Here is a 22,124-nt window from a genome sequence, read left to right on the forward strand (position 1 = left end):
ATAATTCACTTTATAAATGCCTGTAAGCAATTTCCAACTTCCTTTTGGCATGTCAACAATATAACAAATTAGGAAGAAACAAATTACAATTTAATACAACTTCCCAAATGCTGCGTCTAAAGTCCTTAAATTTAGGTAAGAATAAAAATACTCTCAGGAGGGTGCAGACTAACAGGGTATAAGAGATTGGTTGAAAATAGGATGCAGTAGTCAGATCTGACTAGCGAATCTAAGCAGGATACTGAAGATAAAGAGGGACCCTTTGGAAGGCAGAGAAAATTGTGTCTTATTACTTGATTGCTCCCTACTGTAGTATCAAACACCCTTCAAATTATTTAAAATTAAGACTATTTCTCATCATCTGTAGCATGTTAGCAAGAGAGCTGATTTCTTCTTCCTTACTTATTCTCTCTGTTACTAATTCCTGCAATTGTATTCAGTTGTTCAATGGACTAAGGATTAAATATAAAATTATCTGAATTTTAAGTTTGGTTCTATTAACTTAAAAATAATTAATTTTAAATTCTCAGCTATATGAAAGGCTTTTGCCTCAGACTAATTTCTTGGTGTTTTACGACTGCATGAACTTCACAAGAAAGGGCCTCTAGTACTTAGATGAATGCCACTTGCCCACATGCAGACGTTTTCTAATCTATTTGAAATTATTTAAACAAAGTTACTTATTATGCTCTGTCAATAGCTGCTGTGCAATTAATTTTTTTCCAGTTTCCAAACTATAAGACTCTTCCCTTTATGTGGCCGCACAGGTCACACATCTCCTTGTGCCCAAGGGGATGAGTTTAACCTCTTGAACTAAATATCTTCTGTTCTCTGCTCTAAGCTTAAATTGGATTGTTTTTCAGATGGTCAAAAGAATGTTTCTTCCTGCCCTAGGACCCTTTCTGATTTTGGTATCAGGAACACTCTGAACCTTCCCTGTTAAAATAAAATATGAAGAAAAATCCCTTTAATTACAGTAATTCGTCTTGTTAAAGAAAATTGTGCAAAGTCTCTGTAATGTGTCAGACCGTGCCTCAGTTTCTGGACCAGCACATTTATGAAACTGAACAGTTTTATATTCCTAAGGCAAGGCTGGACTGGACAGGCATAGTGGGCATTCCTCATTTCTTAGGGGTCTAGAAATATGTATAGAGTTCTCCTGTTCTCCATGACAGTCTCCCTGAGGGTCCATCCTTGGATCTGTGCATAATCATCGAGAAAATTGAGGGTAGGGAAGAGTTTCTGTAAGAGAAAGGCTTACATAAACTACAAAGAGTTGATAAAAGAGGAGCAACTGGAGGCTACTATAATCATTACTAGTATGAAGAAAGTCATCAAGAACGATTGCTCATTGTCCCACTTTTCAGAACAAAAATTTGGGAACTAATTTGTTGCAGACATTAGGTGTAATCTAATCTGCTAAAAAGATGGAGAAATTACTCTCATTCATTTTTTAAATCTCACACATTGATGATATTTTTGAACTTTTTCTTTTAGTCTCCATTGCAGTTCCCATACAAAAATTTGTTTTGAAAGGATCCTTGAAGATGACCCCTAACAGATTCCATGGATTTCATCACTGTACGTTGTTCCATAGCACAGTACCACCTTAATTTAGATATTTTTACCTACATGATTTGAGTGATAAAAATGTAAAGTGTGCATAAAATCAATACCCCATCATTTTTTTCAGTTATAAATCATATATACACCTATAAATATGGTGTGCAATTTCCCCCTGCTATTTCTGGACGGCTCTAACTTTATATGAGCTTAATTGCATTATTTAATTATTTGCATTCTATTTTGTTATTTAGTAAGCATCTAGTTTGGATAAGAAATAATGAGGAGTCTTTCAGAATGCAGATTAATGCAGGATTTTTTTTCCTCTGGCTGACATTTCCTATAGACTGACTGTACAAATGTCATCTGGCAAAATAATATTTGTCACAAATGTATTAGCATGAGGAGTAAAGTAGAAAAATATTTTAAACAAAACCAGCTTGTGTGTTTCTCTGTTTCATTTTTTTATGGAAGAACTGTATTTTCACACCATTTCTAATCCAGAAATCATGGCAGAGATCTCTTCATCACTGACCCCTTGGGCAGGATGTGGCCAAAGCTTTGACAGAGCAGGCAGTGCAAAGGGTCACATAACACTATGCAATTCTGTTTGAGCCTGCAGATTTGAAAGCAGGCTCAGCCATGGAATAGGAGGTATTTTCCCATGATCCATTATCTCACTGAGATTTAAATAAAACATTGGGAAGCGAAACAAGTTGAGAGTTCTTTGGAGAATGACAGGAACAAACCAAGTAAGTAAAGAATCATTGCTTTGGCATCAGCAGGGCACTTGTCTGCCAGTCTTCCTGAGCTAACAACTTCCTGCGAAACAACTGGTAGGGAATACAGTCATCCTAATGACAAAATGCTCTGAAGAAGTAACCTTAAAATGTTTAGTTTTGTACCTGGCAGTTTGTAAATTACCACAATACTGTTAAACACAAAAGCCACCAGCTGCAATTTCTTCAAATTCCAGCTTCAGTCATCAGCTGTTGCTTTATTATCAGTGTAAGAAAATTGTCTAGAAATCAAGTTGCTATTGCCAGTCCAACTCTTTCAATGGAGGCTCTCAGAGATAGGAACTTTTCCTACATGGGATGTCTTCTGTTGTCAGCTCAGTGTGAAATGAATGCTGCTGCATTCCAAGTCATAGCAGAATCAGGATTTTACAATGGCTCTAGGATTTCTACAGCCAAAAGAGAAATGCTCCAGCTTCTGGGTGTCTTTGTACTCAACATGAACACCAACTGTTTTATTTTTAACAGAGGTGATCCAAATTGAAGAAATTATGCTTTCAAAATATTCAAATCAGACAGCACAAAGTCAGCTCTGATGCCAAGAAAGTCCCTTTCTTCTCTCTCATCTCTTTCTCTTGTTTTTAGTCCACTCTCTTTTCCTTCCTCTGCTCAGCTTTTGAATTGAGGTGTCCCTCAGCTCAAAGGAACAAGTTTTCAGTTTGATGTTTTGAAACCTTGCCTGGCCTCAGACAAGTAGATATAATAGCTCAGCCCCTTGTAGGGACGAGAGATAAAACAATGTCCAGGGGAGCCCAGATTCCTTCAATCCCCATCCATGCAAACAGAGCACTTAACCTACACCATCACCTCAGTGACGAGACCCTTTATGTTTAGCACTTTCTCTGGATAGTTTAATATGAAGTAATTCCATTAATCTTTCATACTCTTGTTTCATTAATTTTTTGAAGGAAGAATGTATTATTAAATGTTCAGTCCCTTCTCTCTTATCAGTTCAATTAAAGTACAGGAAAAATGCAAAAATGCAAAAACGTCCTCCAGCAAAATTGGAGTTAACAGCTGATATTTTGAGGATTAAGAAGGCCATGAAAACCCCCAAAACCAAAATATTTTCAAGATCCCTTTATATATCACACACAGAGAAAACAACAACAACAACAAAAAAGGGCAGTTACTATTTTATTATTAAATAACAGTGTTTCAGCTCATAATTGTAAATTGTAAATGTGACACAAGGTCTGCTCTTTAAAATAAGTATTTTTCTTGATTACTTTCCCAAATGTATTCAGCCCTTCCTTCCCAAGATGGCCTTTGTCTCTGCTCTCAAATCATAATCCAGTCTCTCCACTTGCTAGTTTTTTGTCCCTTTCCCATTTCCACATAACCATTTTAAAATTCCAGGGTTGCTACCTAATTGTTCCAATGTGGTAATTTTTAATGCTGTTTATTACCACTATTTATTTACTTAAGATGCTCTATGTGTGATATAACTGCATGAGTGGTGTGTTTCCAATGAGCACTATGTCTCTTTATTTCTAAATATTTGACTGTGGTATATTCATTCTACTCTCCATAGTTCAGTCGACTTTCTAGTTAGATTACACAGTTAGAATGAGCCCACCTTAGCACAAGAATGCTGTTTTAAACCACTGATAGTTTTTGTGAAATTAGTCTAGTCCTTATAATTGCTATGGTATATCCCAAATTACTGGGAATAGGATTCTTCCTATGGTGGGTGGTAGAGGGACTTGAACTGGGATCTGACAGCAAAAAATGCTGCAGTATCACTTTGATAAAAGCAAGATTCATGAAAAAGCCAGTTTCACTAAGACTTAAGCACATATGATGTGGCTGGGTAATGGCACCAGCTGCTCAAGGGCCTCGCAGGCCGTGCACAAATGGAGTAATTCTGTCCCAACAAACCCTTACTGCAGTGTCCTGCACAAAAGCAGTTTCCCTCGGGATTCTGCTATCTGCAGCCCTTCCCCAAAGCAGTAAGATTGTCAGAGTTCCTCAGAACTGGTTTCCTCTATTCCTACTGGGATTACAGAACCCTCAAATTCTCTCCATTCACCCTCACTTCCCTACATGTGGTTCTTTTCCCTGCCTTTCCTGCATCCTATATAGCACAAGCAAAGATGTACAGTATTTTGTTTTGGATATTTTTTTAATATGCTGTGCCTAATGAGAGCCTATATTCCTGTGTGTATGTTACAGAGTGTTCTGTGTAATGCCAATAATTCCTTTGACTTTATTGCCATACTTGGGAAAAACTTTCAAATTAATGAGTTTTTTTACCCATGTGAGCAAAAAACGAAGAGATGCCATTTAAGCCCAGTGAGTTGTGCAGCAGGCAGAGGAATAAGCATAGGGTTGTTTATGGATTTGACTGACTTACAGCTTGTTACACTATTAAAATAGTGAAGGAATATTCTTGTTTTACCTTTTAATATAGCACTTTGCTGTACAATATTTTCATCTACTGAAAATGTTTTTTATAAAGTATGGATAAATCATGTATATTTTTAAAAAATTCCCACTTTTGTAAGTCGATGCATCAGTGACATAGTTGAAAACACTTTATGAAACAATGTATTAACTCAGTAAAATACAAATGAAAACTGTATATTAATTGCTTTATGTGCCCTCCTATACTCATGTTTTATTAACTTTTTAATATTATCAAGTATCAAATGTAATATTCCTTCAAATAAAGCACTATTTTTACTTGGTTTATGAAAATAAATGAGCATTTCATATTAGCATTTTGATTTTGCATGAAAGCACATAATGTTTTTTTCTTGCATTCCTGATTGTTTCAAGGGCATTGTATCATACCATAAAGCTGAAGACTCTTTCATCTTTCTTCAGATAAAGTTGCTAATTACTATTAATTTTACATGATATTTAAAGACTTTAGCATTTCTTATTACCATCAGAACGAGCATTATTCAGATTAGGAATATAATAGATTGTTTTTTTTTATTGTTTCTCTTACAAAGTCGAGTGATGACATACTCCACCACCACCTCATTCCCTTCCCTGACTAGAATTTTATCAGAGTACAAATGTTAGAAAGCTCAATGAAAATACAGTTTAATGCAGCCAGTTAAATTGCCTGAGAGGAAACTGTGCATACAGCTTTTTTAAAGCCTTTCCCCTCAGGCCATTAACTAAGAAACTGGTCACTAACTGCTGGTAACAAACCATTTTGGAAGGATTATTGCTATTACCAGAATTCAGAGGTTTATGGCTACAGTTTGTTAAAGACATGAGGAGCTGTAACATGGATGAGCCCAAAGTAGTGGAAAAATCCTTCTTTTCCCTTGTGATTAACAATAATTTTTCTTCCAGCCCAGATGTCTTGAACAGTGGTTTCATTATTTCTCATATGTCCCAATGCTGTAAAAAAGGCTTTTCATTATGGCCAGGATTCAAATAAAAGGAGTGAAACTATAATACTGACTTCTGGGAAAGTACAGCTCTTGTAGAAGCCACTACAAGTAGATCAGATTTTGGCGATTTCCCAGAATTGTATCTGCCACAAAGAACAGGTGGAACAACACAGAGCAGCTTTCCCTTCCTGTGATCAGCCTGATGAAGGCACCACCACTACTGAACACACCAACAAAGTTTTAGGTTCCTTTTACATAATTTTCTAGCTTAAATTTTAGGTGTAAGAAAGGAGTTTTGATCAGTATGTTTCTACCAGTCCTCAGTTCAATTTCCTAATTTCTGTAATTCACATAATCTATATTATTAGCAAAGATGGCTCAACCGCATTGGTAATGGAAAGTACAGAATTCTAGGAAGTTCAGCACTTAATTAGGAAAAGTTCTGTGGAGATCCAAAAATCTTTATTATTTTTCTTTTTTTTTTTTAAGGAACTCCATCTAAGAAGGTATTTTGGCAGCTTAGTTGTACAAATGATATTGAGTTAGAATGCAGATTACAAACATATTATTTGCATGGCAAACGTGTTTTTCACTCTATTCTATCCCCCTCCATATTTTAATTAAAAAAAAAATCCTAGATCAGAACATATCATTAGCTGTGCTTCTTAGTGAACCTGACTTTTCTCAAGAAATTTACATCTTTCTCTCATTTTCTGTTAAGGTTTCTTACCCTGTTTTCTCACCTAAAGAATTATAATGAGGTAGAGAGAATGAGATCTATGGGGAAAGCAGTGGACCTAGAGACTAAAGGTAAAAGGATGATTGATGGTATGAAATTACCATAAAAGTACAATCAGGATCAGATTTTAAAATGAATTTTTAAGCAGCCTAAGAGATACTCTTTGATTTGTAGTCTGGTGGAATGGATAATGTCTCATTCAGTGGATAAAGTTTCTCACTGTGTGACTTGAGCTTTTTCTGATCTTTCTGACTGGGAGTAAAATGGAACCAAAGCATAAAGTGGTTTTTAATGCTGAAAATATCAAAAGCAATATTCTTAATGTCAAAACCTAGGCGTAGCAGGGGAGAAAAGAAAAATAAATATAAGATAATTGCAGTGTTGATATTATTGTATAAAAGACACTATCGTCTTAAGCACCCTCTTGGATCTATAAAAATATTTTAAACATAAGTAAGTAAAGGGTCAGATATTTATGTTGAAACAGAAAACCTCATGATCTTTAAACACTTTAAGAATTTTTAAAATTGTTAAATCAATTTTCAATCCAAGACAAATACTAAATTTATGTCTGAGCAACACATGACATATATTGCAATCTCTATAGAACTAACGATTTACAGTATAATTGGTGGCTCGGCAAAAACAGAACTTAGTGGGTATTTAAGAGCATAAAATATTCTGTAAAATTATTCATATATAATTGCATCAAATATTAAATTTACAAAAGTTGAAAGCTGAAATTAGGACATTTTAAACTTTCTAATTTAGTGCATTCTCAGGAGGCATATCTTATTGGCTCTGTAAGATTGATGTTAGAAAGCATTATATTGTTGACAGGCTTTTTTTTAAAAACCAAAATTTTTTCAATAACAAATCTCTTTTTTCTTCTACCACTCACAATGTAATTTATTTAATTTAGAGGATTTAATTCTGATAGTAAATTTTGGAATAAGAATACTTTTTTTTTTAGCTAATTCACTCCTTTCATGTTAAAGGACATTTATGATTAATTTTTTTCCTACTATATATAATGTATACATGTATATATCTTTACGTAATAAAGATGCTCATTTTTATGTATAACCTCAAAGGATTTATTTTATTACATGGATCCTTATTATATGGCTGGATATTGTGATATTAAAATTACAGAAAATATTTTAAAATAGTTTAGCATTATAAAAAAAAATCCCAAGATTTCCAACAGTTGCTTCTTATGACAGTTTTCATTTTTTTCCCTCCTCCTGACAGTTCCCATAATGACTTTAATCATATAGTCTGGAAATGGAGCAGGTTACTGAACAGCAACAAACTCACTGGTCAATGTCGGTGTCACTTTTCTGGGAGCAGGACTTTTTGAGCATCAAGGAACTAATTTTAACAGCCTGCTGGAAAAAGTGTTAAGTGCATTAACTCCCTGTCAATCACATTTTTAGCATGCTGGCCAAATTATTATTATTATTTAGCTCAAGACATTCTATTGAAACTTATTTGTATGGTATTCTTACCTGAGTACCTTATGTGACTAATGATGATTGTTTATGGAGAGGTGCCTGTCCAATTATTTTTGAAGGAACACAAGAATGCAGAATGACTGGAAGCATCAGGTTTTTGCCAGAGAATGCCTCAGGTAAGAGGAGAATGGCTAGAGGCTATAAGGAATCACAAGAGACAAGTCAGAGTCGTAAATTGGAAAACTGACATATCTCATCTAATATACTTGCTAACTAGGCCTTTAAAAACCTTGACATTTAACTAAGTTTGTGGAAAAGTTATATATTTTGTCCTTTTCTATTGGCTATAACTCATTAATATGATGAACTGAGATGTTTATAATCATTATCAGCATTAGCTGACTAGCATATGGGATCATTTAGAGATCCAGTTAAGCACCTAACAACTGCTCAGTTGTTTGTGTATGTTGTGCCTTTTTCAAAGCTGAGTCAGTCAAAAATGATATTGCAAGTTATTTACCCTTTTGGTACTTCAGTGTGTGAAATAGGATGAAAAAACTCTGGTATTCAGCTGAGGCATTTAAATAATGCTTTGGAAGTCCTGGTCTGCTTAGAACACACTGCAATCCTTACTGTAAACCAGAAATTTCTGATGGTTTCAAGAAAAAAAGGTAATACAAAAACAAACTTTGCAGTGAATGCTGCCTATTAACTCAAAATGATTTAAATACGTTAGGGGCTTAACTTTTTTCCTGGTGAAAATAAACTTTGTCTTTGCTGATTGATGTTCTGAGGATAAGACCATTAATGGGTAATTAAATACCTACCCTGCACTGATTCTGATGCTATGTCAACAGATTTTTATATAGGGGGGAAATATCTAATTTCTATGTAAAAAAGAAAACCAACAAAAATTCAAGCCATGGAATTCTGTGAAATGAATAACAAAACGAACTCACTTCACCATGAAAAGTGGAGATGATCACATAAAAAGCAGAAGGAGGCACTGTAGCTCAATAGCTAGATAAGAGTATGTTTTCATTTCTGAAGAGCTCTCCTCTCTAAGGAATAAAATTAAAACAATATACTTTGCAGGCAAGCATTTCTATTCTTAGGGATTGTTGTAATTTTTTCAAAAAGCAGAAAAAATATGAAGAGAGCTAGTCAATGGAGGGAAGGGGAAGCTATTAAGGATTGTTTTCCCAGGGCAGGAAGCTGAAATTCAGTAGGAAGTGGCATTTTGACGAGTACTTTGTATTTCCAACCAAAATGGAATCTTGCTCATTTAGTGCAACTGGAAAGCAATTAATTGAGGAACATCCCCCTCCATTTTAATCTTACACATGAGAAACTGTATTGACTTTTAGAGGATTTGAATTAAGTCTACCAGCACTAGGAATTCATTCCTTTTACCTAATGTATTTTGGAACATGAATAAATTATACGGCTACATATTACAGTAGGAGAGAAAATGACTACTACAGCTCAGGCTGTGTGACGTTTGCCATGCTATCCCCATTTTCAGCTCATAACTTTCTGAAAACTTCTGGCTGCTGGGTGAAATTTTTCATAGTTTAGGTCTCCGTTGGATGAAAATTATTTTTTGAAAGTTAGAGGGACTTTTTCCATTATTTCTGGATATGTGTGAATAAAAACATATAGCCCATCAGGCAGTCTTGTTTCTTCTGCACTGCACTGTCATCCAAATGGAAAGGGGAACATTTTATGGGAATTTGGGGACTGCAAATGAATAATTTCATGTCTGCTCAAAGAGTTGCTTAGTTTGAAAACAATGAAAATCTTAGAGGAATTTCCAGGTTCATCCACTGTACTGCTGAATTCCTAAGCTCTTTTTCCTCAGCACGTTTTTTCAGGTGATAACCACACAAACTTGTCAAACATAAGTGTTATTTATCTGGTCACTTATGATCAACAATTACTTGGCAATATTTTGCCTGGTCTGAGATCACTGAAGTATGTGTGCTGGGTCATATTCAAGTAAACCTTCAGATGTAGTGCAATGAAATCCAAAGGGACCAGAAAACACATGGAACTTCACATTTTAAATGAACATTCGCACATACGATTTCTTGTCCTACTAGGGTGAATGGGAAGAGAACAAGAGTATAACCATTTCTATCTAGGTCTTCCTTAATTCTATCATAGATGAATGTTTAAGGGTGAGGAAGACAGAATGAGCAGCTATGGCACCTCTTATGGCACTGTGGCTGCATTTCCAAACTCCATGCACAGGCTGAGCTGTAGGTTGGCAATGCAGTGTGGGAGAATGGAGAGACAGGGCTGGAAGCTGGATTATGCTCTATGCCTCCCATCCCTCTTTCCCAGCAATACTTCCTTTGTGCCACTGAGCTATGTCTTTCAGTAGGTGAGTGCTGTGGAGCCTCAGAGCTGTGCATCTGGTGCAGAGAAGTGTAATAAAGGCACAGGCAGCAGGTTTTAGATGGAACAAGAGTTGAGATGGAGGATGAGAAGTAAAGGCACATAACCAAGCAAGAGACAACTGATAACCTCAATATCTTTCCCCACAGCAAATTTCTGAGGGCTGAGGTCCAGACAGCTTTTGATATGTGATTCATGAGTTCTTTATTATTATATGGCTTAACTTTGACTCACTTGAATCAGTGAGCGCTTGTGCTCGCTTTTGTTCTACGTGTCCAAAACATAAATCAGTTAAGCAGCTAATGCCATATATTAAAAAAAAAAATAAATGGCATTTGTCACCTCATATATGCAGTCCTTGCCTAAGGGACATCAACATGACACAGGGGCAATAGCACTGGGTTTGGTGGACCCTGTCCCTTAACTTTCAGGACAAACTTACTCTAATCACATAACATTGTGTCTTAGTTTCCTCATCTGTAGGACTTGGATAAGAATTCTCATTTTATTTTTAAATGCATAAGAACACTTCAGAGAAATAGATGTTACTATTCTAACTTGAATCAGTTATTCCTGAATCCCAAGGAATCCCAAGTCTAGGCAACACCTTTCAGTGGATGAAAAAGGCCACCAGGCTAGGCAGAACATATGAATCTCTGTGAATGGAACAATTAATTTAATCTACTTATTTTTATCTTTTTTTTCTTCCTTCTCCTATGTTGATACACCTGGCCTTGTTGTGCTTGAAAAATCTAGGCTTGGCCATTTGAAGTAACTATTTTGAATATATTTGTTTACAAATAACACACACGCACAAACATGTCTGTAGTATCCAAGACAAGAAATACCCAGCTGCCCTCATTCAAATGTTTTGGTTACTTCCTAGTCTCAGTGCATTATTGGCACATGTGCAAGTAATCTATCTGGTTTACAAGAGAGTACATCATCCAATGTTATTGATGAAAGCAGTTTTAATAGTCTTCCTTTCTGAAAATAGCTCTGAAACCCTGACATCTCCATTAGATTCATGTCCATTATACTGAGCCGATCTTTTTCCATAAGGCTGTAAAATTTTCTTTTCTCTTGTTCAGATATTGCTAATAAAGCAGTGCCAAGAGTGACTTTATCTGTGTCTGTAATCTTTAGTGCATCAATGGTGTTATTCAGATATGCCATTTTATTTTTATTGACACTTAAGTGAGTCTTTAAAAGGCAATTGCTTTATCTTCAAAACTTTCTGTCAGTGTTTCTATGTGCAGTGCAGTCTTGGGATACAATTGTCCAATGCTTGGTATGTCTCAGACTGCATTTATTTTCACTGTTTTGTAAGAATAAATGATTTCTCAGAAAATAATTCCAGGGAGCATACATCCCTTTTCACCAGCAGGAATTGCTTGCAGCAGTATCAAGGAAAGGCTGTAATTTACTATCTTTAAAAATTGCTTATCCATTGCAGGTTTAATTGCAACTGCCTTCTATAGCTAAGCTAATCTGAATTCAGATGGGTTAGAACAATGTGTAGTTGATATTAAAAAGCACAGATTCATTTTAGGAAAGCAGCTGGCCTCAATTTCCTTTAAGCAATTATGTTTACCATTCACTCTTTAATAATTATTGTCTTTATAGGTCTTATTTGCAGCTTCCCCTTTCACAGTTTTCCAAAAAGCTCTCAAAAAGTTAAAAAAAACCCCAAAAAACATTTATTTACCCTGTCCCGGAATGATCATCACCAGCAAAGAAGTGAGATGTTTTTTAAAGCACCTGCTTTGAGCTTCTATCAGGCTTACCAACACATTTTCACCCACATCTGTTTGTTGTGAAATGCACTATTCCTATTTATTGATAAAGAACTGAAGTAGAAGACAATTTACTCCACCTCATATTGAGGAGTTATGATAGGACTATAAGAAAGGTTGAATTCCCCAATCTTGATAGGAGGTTTAAACAATGTATTGCACAAAATTATTGACCAGAGATAAACTTGGCTATGGAATTAATAATGCTTCTACCATTATGAAGATGAAAAGAACAATGTGTCTTTTTTTAATTTTACACTTCTTGGTTTATGTCTTAAAAGTCTCCTTCAAATTGCATGTTTAGGGGTATCTGTATTGGGATTGATTTTTGGGAGACTGCTTCTGGAATACATAGGACTGATGGAAGAGAAATTTTCAACTCAACAGCTTTGAGAGTGGCAGATGCCATTGTGTCTCTGCTTTTACAGCCGCTTTGCAACTATCACTAAGGGTTTGTAGATCTATTGGAAGGATAGAGATGAATAAATAATGTCTGATGTCTGTGAAGCAATTTTTCTAGGCTTATTTGCAGATATACAGAAGCTTCTCTTGTCTAGGACTGTTAATGAATTACTAGTGGAGATTGTAACTAATTAAAATAACAAACAGGTAGTCATGAAAAAAAACCCCAAAATAATCAAGCTAAATCTACACAAGCATAGCCTGACTGCACAAAGTCATAATTTTAGGGAATTAAAGTGTTGCTATAATCATTATTATAATCAGCTTACAATAATATTTACATGTTTGTCTATATCTTTTATTAATTCACTGGCATGTTTGTCCTCCCAGGAAAATTTTACACCTTTGTAAGAGATATGTTTTTGACTCAAGTCTTTAAATTATTATCCAGGTTTTCCTACTGACCATTAAACTACTGATGCATTGCCTGTTGTAAACATAAAGAAACTTGGTGAAAAATAAGTTTCACCACTTTTTTTTTTTGTGAAAGGTGTCTGTCAGATCAAGAGAATATCACTATTATTGTCTCAGTGGAGGCAGAATGTTTGAGTCAATATTTGGCCATGACTTTTGGGCTGAATTCTCTTGTATCTCTACTGAGAAGTAGAGGAGCACTGTAACACACCTGTGATGAGACCCAACCCATCAACTCTTGTTGGTCTGTATTTTTTATTGTGTGATTTCTGTATCATCCAAGATGTTTGAATTGTTAGACAGGGTCACTTGGAGTAGATCTTTGGGCTGGTTCTTAGTAAGACACAAACAACTTTCACTCAAAGCATTTCTGGTTCCTGAGCTCTTCTGTGTTTTTCTGACTTCTCACTGTGAGATGTATTCTTGAGGTTAGTGGAGAAAAGCCGCTGGCAGCAGTAGATTCTTTCATCATGCTGGGCTTTCTATGCCCTGACAAGGTTGACAGTCAGCAACTGAATATGCAATGGCTATAAATCTTGCAAAATGATTAGCCAAAGGATATCATAATTCATACACTCCTAAAGATTGAGAAGTGTTATACCTAGTTGGGATGCCTTTCCAGATTTAATTCACATTACTCTTTGAGTTAGCCTAATTGAAACAGAGCAGCCACTTTGCAACTGAAAAAAAACCAAACCCCCCACTCTGTGTCTTTTTAAAAAAATCTTCGTAGGCCTATAATTACTGAAAGCTTGACTTTGAAGATCACAAGTATCAGAATATAAAAATATATCATCCTTATAATAGATGTTAATAAAAATATAGAGAAAAAGTGAACTGCAATTCCCGTGTTCCTCCCTACTGCTTCTGCTCAATCTAAATGCATTGTTTTCTTGTCTTTGTAGACCTGCAAAATTATTAAAAAGCTGCAGCAGGTTTCTTTTTTTTTCCCACTAAAATGGAGCAGTTAGCAACAGGTAACTAAAATCAAACGCACTTAGCATGCTCTTTACAGTTAGAAAGAGAGACAATAAATAACTTCTAAGAGCCATGTACACTGCTATGCAGCTTTGGTACTTAACTGTTTGCTTTTTCTATCTGATTTATGAGGTGCTTATAGATTTTACTGGTGCTCAGTGCCAGAAGACTCTGCATACTGAGAATTTCTATGCAGAATCAACACAATGGTTTAGCATTACACAGCAGCAGAGTCAAGTTAACACACCTGGTTTGTGCATCCAAAAGCCATAATATCAACCAAGTGTAGACTTAGACTTTTAAGAGCATATTTTTGTCTCCCTTGTACTAGAGTAAAGCAAGCATTTCCCTGAACTAGTGTGTGAGACTTCCCCCATGGGTTTTTTATACATGCAAGGTAATTTGGGGAAAGAAAGGAAAGACAACTGGGACTTCAGTTAAGCTAAACTGCAGCTTTGTTGGTGAATAGTTCTATTGACAACCAATGTGTTCACTGGAATTCGGGCAAATCTGACAGCTATTTGGATGTGCATATACAGATCCCCTCCTCAGATGAAATATAGAAATTTGTGATTAGATAATATTTAAGAAACAGAATGAAAATTAAAAAATAAAAACTCACAAAATGAATTTAAATTATATGCTTTGAAGATAATTTTGCCTAAGTTACATGTCACCTTCCCATCAATTTTCATCTGATGGATCCTGGGGGAAGGCAAGGAGGAAGGAGCTATCATCACGCAGAGTGAGAGCTCTGATAGTCCCAGAGTAATTCAGCCCAATGCCCCATGAGGCTGTGGTGACCTGAGAGCAGAAGCATCATTTTAAATCCTCAGGCACAGGTAGGGGAGTGTCACTAGACCAGATCCAGCTCAGGAATCATTTTACTGCTGTCAGTGAACAGACAAGAATAGGGAATGTTGATACTTAATTGTAGTTTACACTTAAGTGCAATTAACATTTTTTCACATGAATTAGTAACATTTTTAATGTGAAGAGGTTATTTTGTTATCCCACTTTTATTTCATACATATCCCCATATGTTATTTGGTTCTTTTAAATAATGTTAATATTCTTTTTAACAGCTTTAAATACAACAGAACATCTTCCTTTTGATTTATAAAATATGCTTATGAGATTAAAATCATGTATGGTATTAAAATACATTAGACTAGTGGAGCCACTGTCAATTAAAAGACTGCTCCAAAATTGCAGGTTTTGGTCTCAACAAAATCTCTTCTAAAAATCAGTCCTTGAAACTTCTAGAGGAAGAATCTGGGGCTTTTTCAGTCACCAGGGAGCTGAACTCTGAGCTCTCACTGCTCAGCAAAATTCATAGCAGCCTAAATATCTTTATAATTCAAGAATTTCATCTCACCTGAAGTGTCAAAGTAGAATACAAATAGAGAAGTGACCTTTAATCAGTAACCCAAACCATAAAACTCCTGTTTGGCAACAATCTGGAAGCAACTGCAAGCTTCCCTGTGAGCAATCCCACTAGGATTGCCAGCAAGCAGGTACACACATCCTGTGTGACATGAAGAGACATCAGATTTAGCTCAGCTTGAATGCAAAACAGCATGGCAATGAATCTCCAAAAGGAGAATTTGCGTTTATCTTTGCCAAATGAATGAAGGAAGAAAGCACTCTTGGCTCCAAATATTGCTATTACTCCATAAAAAACAAGGAAATTAACATTTTGCATAGATTACAAACAAAAATATGTCTTTTCCATCAGGTGTATTTTACCAGAAGCCATTTCCTCATAACAAAAAGCAAAACTCTAACAACCATTTAAGTCTCCCTAAAATGCACTTAACAGCAATAGCTGCAACATGGGTTTTATTGATTTGCATTCAAATAAAAGATTTTTATTTAAGTGAATTTTTTGATAAGGAAGAAAGGAAATTCTTTCAGTGAAAAGACTGAAAAAGATCCTGTTTGACTGATGCCACAATAACTAATTCAAAATTACAACAAGAAAAAATTTTGCATTCATTTTTTAGACAGTTCTCACAAACCAGATATAAACAAAATAATCCCTTGTTGGTGCTGCTTAAAGATAGCCCTGGAAAATGTCTGTATGGTGGACCAAAGTACGCATGCAGTGCCTGATAGGTTTATTATGTGTATAAAGAAAAAAAAACTACAGAAGGATGTGCAGTGTAGTATGACTTGGAGGAAAGAGATTTTTAAATTTCTCCACATTTTCTCTGTGAGGCTGTGATGGTGGCTTTCAATTTAATTTTGTGACAATGTCTCTTCAGTAAATATTCAGTCCTGCCATAACAGATGATTTGGGATTGTGTTGGCAGGAAGAACTCCAGCTTTCATTTCTTTCACATTCTGCTGTTGGTCATTTCAGGCAGCATTCAAGGAACGCACATATGAAAAGGCACTTCAAGCTTCTCTCAGCTGAAAGAGGAGCGCTTTAATCTACATCACTGGAATGAAGAAGTAGTTGCAGAAGAGTCAGATGAGGCCCATGAGGCCTCGAGTTCTCGCAGGCTCACAGCAGCATCGGGTTATTCATCATGCCACGGGCTCTGTGTGCACGGAGAGCCTCGGAGAGGCCACGCTCAGCACACCCGGGCAAAAGGCAGCCTGACAGGACTCACATCCCGACAGGAGGACTCACACCGTGCCAGGAAGATACAAGAAATAAAAAGAGCTGATCTCCAACGCACATCTCCATTTGGATGTTTCTAAGAGGGCACAATGTTCAGCACGATCTTTTGAGTAGTGGATACTTCTGTTTAGGGAAATGAAGCCCGTGTGCAGCAAGAACAACTGCTGGTGTTACCTGCACCGATGGACAAACAGCCCCTGCCTGCTCCCTCTAAGCACCAGGAGTGCTCCTGGGCACAAGTGGAGATCCAGTCACCAAGCTGTACTTGGGAAAGATTACACCGCTTGAGCAATGGTTACTGCCAGCATTTGGTGAATGACAAGACACTTAAATATTTACCCAAGAGAAAAATGTGTTGTTTCTGAATTTCTGCCTAAAAGCAGAAAAAGAAGGCAGCATTTCTGAATTTCCTCCTAATATCCCACAAACCTCAGGGAAAAAAGATTTTGAACTGTTCAACCTAATGTAATAATACGTAGCAATACATGAAGCTATCTACAAAAATAAAATGTGACATGCAAGTAATAAACATTAACTTTTTTTTAGGTATCCACAGTTTAAAGGTATTACTGGAATAGTGAATATACTGACATCCAATAGGGTTGTGCAAGGTAATTCTGAGAAAAGGGAGGTAGAGATTTATCTGAGTTAACACCCAAAATAATACCTCATTAGACCTGTTGTCCTGCCACTAGAAGAAGCAGCAGAGTAGAACTCATAATTACATTATGACACTTTTTTTAATGTTAGGTAAATGGAGGAGACTCCAAAGTTTCTCCATGGAGTTTCTTCTGCCAAAACACACACACATGTACTACTCATAAAAATCAATACTAAAAAGAGAGGACCCAATCATAAAAGACCCCTACAAAAACCATGGATGGCTGTTCCACATATTATTCCATGGCAAACTGCTGCTACAGTTTTTCAACAGGAATCATCAATATAGACCCAAGAGACCAAATGACATCTTTGTGAGTGGCTATTTTTCTCTATCTCACTTATGTCAGGAACATTTTTATTAAAAGCATAACAAATGATTCTTGAATTTGTAATATCTAATTCATCTGATATAACTAACTGCTCAGTGATACATTAATGTCAATCTCAGTTAAACTGGCCCAATTTTGTTTCAGTTGCTACCAGAAATGAATGTCACCTTTTACAAACTGCATTCATTTTGCATGCATTGAGTGCAATGCTGTGCAGTGTTACCTTCCAAAAGCAATTTACAAGGGTTTTAGTATATACATGTGCTAGCGTGTTAACCTGTACCAGCCCTTTAGCCAGTGAGGAATTAAAGCATGAAGATTAACAAAACCAGACTGTAAAAGCTTTTCTCTTCAGTTGTATCAGCGTAAGAACAGAGGATGAAGCTGTGAACCTTTCTGTAAGGAGAGGGCAGTTGCCAGTGCAGTAAAACAGAGGGAACCACTGCAGTTTGAGAAAGGAAGGAGATGGCCATATTGCTGCTGGCTCTTCCTTGCCATTCTTGTTCATATGTGTTTACAGAGTTGTGTCTAAAACTGAATAAAGAATAAATACTTGGAAGAGTAAAGTCATTTTCTGAGGGAAAGGCAAAGGAAAAGTATCCTGTGCAGGAGGTGCAAGTGAAATATATGTAGGCAAGGAATGAGGAACACCTGCAGAGAAGAAAGTGGGAGCCATGAAATAGAACTCAAAGGCTTGAAAAGAGACTGTAAGACATGTAGCATGAAAGAAGGGAAGAAGGAATCTTGCAGGGACAGGTCAGGCCGAAGACTAAGAGGGAAGAACATGGTTTAGAATAAGGAGAAATGAAGCATAGTCAAAGGCATAGTCAAAGGCTATTTCAGTCTTATGAAATGGAGAATGAAAATAGATGACAAGGAGGATGAGTTAAATTTACAAAAATAGTAACATTCAACAATTCTAAATAAAAGAATTTCCCAGTCTTGAAGTTGTGAAATTAACAATATAAATGAAGCAAAAAGGTTATTTCTTTTATGATGCTGAGAAGCTGCAAGTCAATTTCTATAAGATTTTGGATTTGCTTTGATTTGCTTTGGTTTGCAGACAGATAGAAACTACTAAACTGCAGTCTTAATTTTGAAAAAAGGACTGAGATGTTTTCAAGCTTTTGAGCAAATTAAAACAATCATACTGAGGTATATGAGTTTTTCTTGCATATCTGGGGCAGGTAGATACTTAGATACTTCTAAGCCTTCTTTAATGCTTCAAATACATGCATGACATTTCATAACTAAGCCTTTAGCTGACAGATCAAGTTAAACACACATATCTAAGAGAGTGGGCCACAGTGATGGGTTTAGGACTGGGAAAACCAAGGACTGTCAAGAGCTGTCAAGATTTTCTGGAGTCCATAAAGAAAAGTTCAGTGTGTCTTTAACATCAAGATCAACTCCATCCCTTCCAAAAACCAAAAGAAATTTCCCAATTGTGTTACAATTTCTATGATTCAGAGGGTTTGTTGATATCTAGTACGCTCACTGTAGCTCTTAGGATAAAAGGAAGTGGCCACTTTTGAAAATGGTCTGTCATTGTTTCTCTCTATGAAAGACCAACTGGTTTCAGGTAGAACACCAAGATATAAAAAGAAAGTTAAATCTCTGTCTTAAAATTAATATGATGAGAAGCAACAAATGCTCTCTGCCCTCTGCAGCCTTAGTTTCCCTGCAGTTACCATCTCTTCTGTCTCTCGAAATTACCTCCATGGCTTTTTCTGTACAACTCATTTGCAAGGTTGCTGGTCCAATGTGTGCCCTTCCTCAATATCTCAGTTTGTGAGGGATCATTTACTGAACAGGGTTTCCAAGGTTGTTGATCACAGTGTGCAAATGTTTACAGTCAGTGAGGGCATACAAATACAAAGCATTGCCACCATTTATTAAGTGAATTCTAGAATCAGATCAAGCACATTTTCCTCTATGAACACAATGCAGCAACGAGCATTTCCCCTGCCCCACCAACTACAGAGAAGCTAATTTTGTTTTCCATTTTATATTACATTTCAGGGAGCATATGGTGACTAAATTTCTTTCATAGCTGGTGCTAAATGTTTATCTCATGAAGGTTTACAGAAAGTAAGAAACAAGCAACTCTGTGGCTGCTCCAGCAAAAGTGTCAGAGTAAGTAAACCTTCACTGTCCCCCAGTCAAACTTACATTTTTTGCAGACTTGTCCCCTCAGACCATAGGTTTGCCACTAAACTTTGCACACCATTCTTGGATGTTTTCATTCTCAGCTCACATTCATGCAGCAGAATTATTTAGACGAGCTCCAATTTCCCCAATATGGAATGGGAGGGAAAATGTCTGGCACTGCCAGGCAGAAGATTGTGTCTTCGTTTTGGTGGAGGTTTCAGGCTCTTCAGAGAGCCTCTGGTTGTGGCTGTCACTCTCTGCCACACTCAGAGGCTTTTTTTTATTGTCCCTGTCAGTTAGCAGCCCAAGGTTACTGCCAGCTCTCTGTCAGTGCTTTGATTTTTGTCAGCTACGGCCAGGTCCTTTTAGTTATCTGCTATCTTTTCAGCTTTGTTCAGCCTGAGCTCTACTTGTCTACTAATTAGCTCTTTGGAGATTTCCCTTTTAAAACTCACTATCACAGAGGACAGGAACCGTTCAAAAGTTTTGTGCTTCATAGAAATTCCATATTCATCCACATCCCATACAGCCATCTTTTTAAAATTAAAAGTGGCAGGTCAGGCAAATTTAAGGTATATAAGCAGCATAGCCTGTAAAAAGATACTTTTAGGTTCTTGATCAGGTATGTAGATGAATGACAGAAAAAGAAAAAAAGGTTTCCACTGAAAGGACCAAGGTGTACAAATAAAAAAGAAACGATCATTCTGTGTAACATATTCTCATTTTCTTTATCTTCTGGTGTGCAAATATTGTGCTAGCTGAATATAAAAGTAGCACAACTTTAGGGTACCAAAAAAAAAAATAAAAAAAACCACACTGTAACAACATCAAGAGTGGTCTTACATCAAGGAGGGCCCTGAGGATGTCTTTGTTGTCAACTTCAGAAGAAAAGAGAGGAACAGAAGAGGAAACTGGCAGAAGGAATAGATGCCAAAGAGAACTCAAAGGATTAGGTCCGGGTGAGGTGATCGGTATTCGAAAACAGTCTGCCTTCTGGCTCTGATCTAAGGGAATAGGCTGGCAGCAAAGCCAGAGGGCATAACAGCACAAACACACCTTCAGCACACTGCTGGAGGCTTGCCTCAGTGCCTTAAAAATTGTGGTAGCAATTAGAAATAAATGTATATAGAAGCAATAGGCAAAAGTGCTCTATTTATGAATAAAAGTCCTATTTTTACATAATACTCAGTCTGCTTGTATCTTCTTTTCCTTCTTTTTTGACACTTAGTACATTTTTCTTGTGGTAGCTCATCGATGCTGTAAGTTGCGCCTACATTGCACTTACATAGTGTTAATGCCTGGAAGATGAAAGTAAAAACCTTTGAATATATTAATGCTATAACACAGATGTCTTACTTTTTATACTCCTTTTTTAGAAATATGGTGTGGTTAATAATGATGCAGATTGTGCTGGATGGATGAGCAGATGAAACAGGGGAATACAGATTAAATAAAAATTTCTTCAAAGCTTACATTTGCTTCATAATTTAACTTCTTTACTTGTCATGATAGTAGTAGCTAGGTGCAACTATGCATAATCACATTGTTCTAAAATATCCTGGTGAAGCATAGCAAACCTAATCTAAACAGTGCTGCCACACTTGTTCAGATAACTGGGGGGAAAAAGTGTAATTAGGAGATGTCAGCTTGGCTCCATAGATGATGATAATTACAAAACTACAGATACAATAAAATATACGCAAACAGTTTACTATGGAGAACCAAACATTTCTTACAGAAGGCAAGGCTGCAGAGAGACAATGGAATAATCTGTCCAGCCCTCCTTTTTAGATACAACACCTCACACACTTTGTGCCTGATTTCTTTTTTTTTTTTTTTTTTTTTTTTTTCCTGCTCTGGTATTTGTCTTATGCATTGGACACCTGAAAGAAAAACAAATTTTGCAGCTTTTTTTTTGGTAATGGGAAAACTCCCTTCTCATATCACTGCTAACCTGGGTGATGTCTGGCCATCATGTGCTGACTCCAGAGCACTCACAATCCTAGATGAGAGCTGCTTTTGTTTTTCAGAGATCAGGTTTTCAATGGCCTGGGTATTAGAAGGAGTAACCAGGAAAATTCTTATTCTTTGAACTCACTGTGCACATGAGGTCCTTTGCTCCTGATGTTTGGCCAGACTGACAGATCAACAAATATTTTGTTGTTTCTTGTTCTCATCTTTGGGTGTTTCCAGCTGCTTTTAAAACTGTCTGTTGATAGATCTGGGGACTTTACACATCTTTTGTATTTCTTGCAGGTTGAACATTTTGGACATATTTTACTACAATATTGTAACTCTGCTGTTTTCAAGGTACTACCATAATCTTTACCTTGTTCAATTAATCTAAATTGGGGCATAAAGTTAGAGATAACATAGATATTTCAGCTGCATGC

General features: G+C 36.4%; 1 protein-coding gene across 1 annotated transcript in view; it reads right to left on the bottom strand.

Annotated features, from left to right (window-relative positions):
* TTC29 (tetratricopeptide repeat domain 29) overlaps nt 1–22,124 on the bottom strand; it is a 176,667-nt gene that overhangs the window by 134,395 nt on the left and 20,148 nt on the right. The gene's annotated exons all lie outside the window — the stretch shown is intronic.

Source organism: Taeniopygia guttata, chromosome 4 (genome assembly GCF_048771995.1).
Source record: "Taeniopygia guttata chromosome 4, bTaeGut7.mat, whole genome shotgun sequence".
NCBI lineage: Eukaryota > Metazoa > Chordata > Aves > Passeriformes > Estrildidae > Taeniopygia > Taeniopygia guttata.